The 5,048-nt window shown below is 36.4% G+C and overlaps 1 long non-coding RNA gene across 1 annotated transcript in view; it reads right to left on the bottom strand.

The window, feature by feature from the left end:
• Positions 1 to 5,048, bottom strand: part of LOC108448587 — a 34,851-nt gene that overhangs the window by 29,349 nt on the left and 454 nt on the right. Inside the window, exon 2 of the long non-coding RNA XR_001864540.1 lies at positions 3,796 to 3,880. This is a non-coding gene — a long non-coding RNA (uncharacterized LOC108448587). The remainder of the gene's footprint in view (positions 1 to 3,795; positions 3,881 to 5,048) is intronic.

The following is a 5,048-nucleotide window of genomic DNA, read 5'->3' as shown; positions in this document are numbered from 1 at the left end:
TTTTTAATCTTCTGGCTTGCATAGCAAACTGTGACTTACACTGAAATTCTGGAAACAAGTGCAAAGAATAAATTTTATCAAATACCAAAATTTCTTTTCATCTGGATTTCCTGAACACTGGTCTAAAATCTCTGCCAAAACTCTTAATTGCAACAAAGCTTTTTCAGCAATTTGTTTTTTGTGACTGAACAAAAACAGTGACAATGGAAGACAAACACAAGCAATCTCCAACAGAGACACTACTGACACTACCAGCTTCACTGTGAAAAATACAGGCTCTGTATTTGTGAGCATGTATGTGTAAACACACAGAGACGGAACTCTGTGAAAAAGCTGTAAGACAACATATTCGATGTGTCATTGCAAACCATGCTAGTTCATTCCTAACCCATTCATGACAACAGAAGAAAAATAAACCAAATCCTAGCTTGATTATACAACCAGCATTTCACCTGGAGGTCCACAATAAGGTAGCTTCAAAGGTCAGGCACATGAACTACATTTTCAGAGGTAAGTCCTACATAAGGACGTTAGTTTTGACGAGATTAATCCACTTTCTAGATTGCTAGTTTTCCCTGAAATACATAATAAGTACCCTGGAAATAAACATGAGTTCAGCTTCTTTTACATGATAACATTTGAATCTTTCTCAAGAAGTAAAGCTCAATTTCAGAAACATTTATTAGCTTTGTTTAAGTCAGGGGTGACAGAATAAGAGCATGTTCATGTTATAGCAGCAAAATTTTCTGGCTTCCCTAGGTCACAGATGGGAAAGTCCAATGGGAGAACCACGAGTCTGTGAAACCTAGGGGGAAAGTAGCAAGATGTGAAGTGGACCTAATACTAACATGTATTCCTCAAAACTGAAAAAAGTCTGGACCTCATCTGAGGCAAATAGCTCAGTTCCATTCAACATTTTGACAGGTCTTTGGGGAATAAAAACCTGAAGGGTTATTATGGATGAGTTATGAAGGGCACGCAAGTAGATGACACTAGAAGTAATTTGAGGATTGGACATCTTACAATATAATTTTCTATAACCCAATTCAAATATTAAATTCAGTCTAAAAATTTGGACTTCTTAGCCCTCCCTACAGTACTGTATGAATCCTGGTGTTCACAATGTCTATGTTCTCTGTTAATAATGAGACCGTGCATGAAACATAAGAATTTTGTGCTCTATTTCTAACTTAATGGATAAATTATCTCAGGCCTCTTGAGTAGCATCTTGTAAGGGGTTCAATTTGCCAGACTGGATTATAAATTCTATTATTTCATTGTTATTGTTGAAAATTTTAATGATTTTGCTTTATATGTACACATCAATGGGGATTTATGGATCCACAGAAATAGCAGAAAACCATTTGAAAAAGTTTACAGCTACAGTTAGCTGTAAGTCCCAACCTGGATCTAAAATCACATTTCTCAGAATGACTGATGAGATTCTACTGTTCTTGAGAAACGGATGTTAGCTGTGTTTCCCTGCCCCTCTAGGCCTTACTTGCTCCCATAATATTTAAGTGTTGCAATACAAAAAATATTTTCAAACTTTGTCACATATGAATTTGCACTAAGGAAATGAAGGCTCTCGTAATAACTTGTCACTAGACTCTTCTGTCATCCTGGGAATTTTAAAGAAATATTCCCTGGAGATATTCATGGAGATATTCATGGAGAACCCATGAATATAAAACAAACAGAAACAAAATGTATTGGAAATTCCCCTACATGGTGTTATTTTAAAGACTGATGAGTCCTATATTTGGTACGGAAGAATCTTCACTGGGATACACTAGAAATGAATGAATAATCCCACCTACAGCTTTTCCTACTCTTCTGCTTTGTGGAGGTGCTGGTGAAGAACAGCTGCATCAGCACACAGCAACAGAAGTACCAAATTCTGTGGGTTTATCCCTTATAGCTGTGCAAAAACCTGCTATAAACTACAAATTCTTTTTGGATTTTCTCACTTGTAAGGATGGGACTACAATATCTCACTTGTGAAGAGTGATATGATTCACCACAATTAGATTCAAATTAGAGAACTATTCCTTTTAACAAGTACAAAAAATGACACCATTGAAGAACAATCTGATGTTTATTACATGTAACTGCTAGCCTTGCAATGTGTGAGGCATGCATGTGAATATCAGCACGTCTGTAAAAGTTCAGCAGCAGCAAAGATCCTTCTCCTCGTCAATATTTTTGAACATGATTTTTAATGAACGCAATCTGCTGTGTTTGGAGGGTAAACACTAACTGGAAATAAATTCAAGATGAAAATCTTTATTGTCACCTCTGCCAGGAAGAGAGATGGAGCTTCTTCTTGGCAGAACATCCTGAAGAGTACTGCAAGTATTATTCAGTGGTGCTCTGCCTCTGTCCTCTTCAGAAAATGCTTGAAGGAAGTATTCCACCAACATGAGACTGCAAACATTGAAATTCTGACTGCTTCATCAAATCACTGTTTCAGATTTAATAACAGCTGTCTGTATCCTTGTTGGGCTTTACCAGAAGGTGTACAGACCAAAAGGAAGGAAGTATTGATTTAGCGCATTTTCTCCTGCGTTATCTTTGACAGAAGCTTTGCATTTTTAGTGGGTCCCATGACATAAAAAAAATTTCTAATTCTGTATGCTCAAGTAGAAAAGTTCTAACATTAAGATGCTATAAATAGACTACAATGAGAATTATTGCAGTTGTAGCCCTTATCATTATCCAGGGAAAAAATTTCTCTTGTGATTTTTTTAAAAGGATATTGTAGACCTTTCCAGGAAGTTCCTCCCTCAGGAAAGGACTTCTATATAGTCAGATCCATCTTGGCTCTTCTGTCTCTTAAATCCATCTGCTTTGGACTGTTATTTCATTTTTGGATGTAACTAGGCAAAGGTAAGATCCTAGTACACTGATCCTGCTCATTGATTCTTTTTCATAGTTGCTCGATTGATTAATGGGGAATAAAGAGAACTTTCTTATAAATGCCTAAGAGATTTGTAGAAAAAAATTCTTATCAGTACTTTTATACTCTGAAAAAAAATTGGTAACTTGGTAAATTACAACATTGGTATTTTTTCAGAACTAGAATCATCAGAATACTTTTTTCCCCACAAAAACACTAAACACTTCCTCTCTACTTTCCTAGCATCTTCCTTCCCTAGTTTAAAATGCTGTTGTTCCCGTTGAGCCCAGCCCCTAACTTCTTCATTTTCAGGTCTGTAAAATGCAGATTAAAAGAGCTGCTTACATGGTAAAATATCCTGAGGCCAGTGAATAAAAGATTACTATGAACCCACTCTTACTATGAACTGCCCTGGTACATTGCATCCTCCCTTGTTCATCCCATGAACATTCCTCACAGAAGTTTTTAAACTTTTAAAATACATGTAATGGCTCTGTTAACAGATATTTTCTATCTGGCAGGAGTTAGCCTGGTTGAGTTTGCCTACTGGCTGATGCACTTAAACCTCCTGCTCTGAGCTCAGTCTGTGAGCCTACAATACCTTATTGTTTGGCTCCTTATAGGTGGTAATGAAATTGGCATTCAGTTCCCTCTCCTGAATGGTTTCCATGAGACTTTGAAAAAGTTGTTTGCTTCTCCTGGTATTATATAACGATCTCAGTTTCAGCATGCAAGAAGGCATGCTCTAGTCAAATACCTTATCTCCAGGATTATATTAACAACTAAACGTGAGTCATTCTGGGCATCAGACATGTTTGTCTATACACGATATACAGTTAGGACTCTTTTAAAAATTAAGCTAATTTGGTTAGTTAAATGAATTGTCAACACATTACCTTATGACTTGGGCAGCCCTTCATTTACTACACAAGTGGTCCTGTTGCACTTCTGTCTCCATGCAAGTTAACATTACACTGGAAACTGAAAAGAGTAGATTGCATTACATGATAGAAATCTGTCCTTGTCCAGGTTTAAATTACGCTTTATATTAAGATTTTAAAACTAAATGGTCAGTGCCTAATAAGCTGGGTTGAAAGAGCACTGAACTTTCTGATCCCAGTCCAGCAAAATACTGAACCATGCTTAACCCTAAGGACACAAGTAATCCCAGAGATTTCAGTGGAATTAAGTAAGTAGTTTCATGCCTACATCTATCAGTAATAGCATTCAGCACTTGCAAATGCAGTCACCAAAGCAAGCTCATAAGCACCGAGCAATACATACAATGACCATGAATGTGTATCTACCATAAGAATAGCAAGTAACCACAATGCAGTACTCCTTATGTGAGTTATGAGTGATTTGAAAATAACCAATATTATTTTTTAATTGCAGCTTAGTCAGAACTAGAATATTCTATGAGGGAAAAAGAAAGGAGTCTTTCCCCAGTACATTAAAATAAGAGGAAAAAATGTTCTGAAAAACAAAGTATAGGTACATACTTCACTGTAAAATAAAAGAGAGAACGGAAAATTTACACTGATAGAAGCTCTGTGTGTGTGGTCCCAGCAAACTGAACTGCAACTATTTCAGTGTTCTGGACAATCACATTAATATTTTATTGTTCTTTTTTGTTACACTTGTAAGCTAGAAGTATTAAGAAATGCAAAGCACCTTCTATGAACATATTCACCCACAGACAAAAATCTTTGCCAGATATTTCTACAGGTGATGAAATGATTTAAACCTTCAGCACCTTATTTCAATCTATCATGTCTGATAGAATACCCTACCAGGCAAAAAAGGATATAATAAAGCTCTTCTAATCAAGAAATATCTGGAAACATGAACAATTGGTCTGTCAGCAGGCCTTCTCAAAAGGACCCTATTCTTCCACGGTCTTTTTAAATTTTTCTATTTATTATGAAATTATTAAATTAATTGCATTTATAAACTAATGCCCTTTGGTTCTTAAAACAGGATTTTAAGCCTTTAGGACCAACTGAGCATCTCAGAATATCATCCCAGACAGATATGTACCTCATGCTCAGTGCTTGAAAACACTACCACATTCCTCCTTGGCTTGAAATGTACCTACATGATCATAGTCTTGTGCCACTGGGCTTCCTGCACTATTCTGGTGTTGCAC

Source organism: Corvus brachyrhynchos, unplaced genomic scaffold (genome assembly GCF_000691975.1).
Source record: "Corvus brachyrhynchos isolate BGI_N302 unplaced genomic scaffold, ASM69197v1 scaffold115, whole genome shotgun sequence".
NCBI classification, from domain to species: domain Eukaryota; kingdom Metazoa; phylum Chordata; class Aves; order Passeriformes; family Corvidae; genus Corvus; species Corvus brachyrhynchos.
This window is presented reverse-complemented; position numbering and strand designations above follow the sequence as displayed.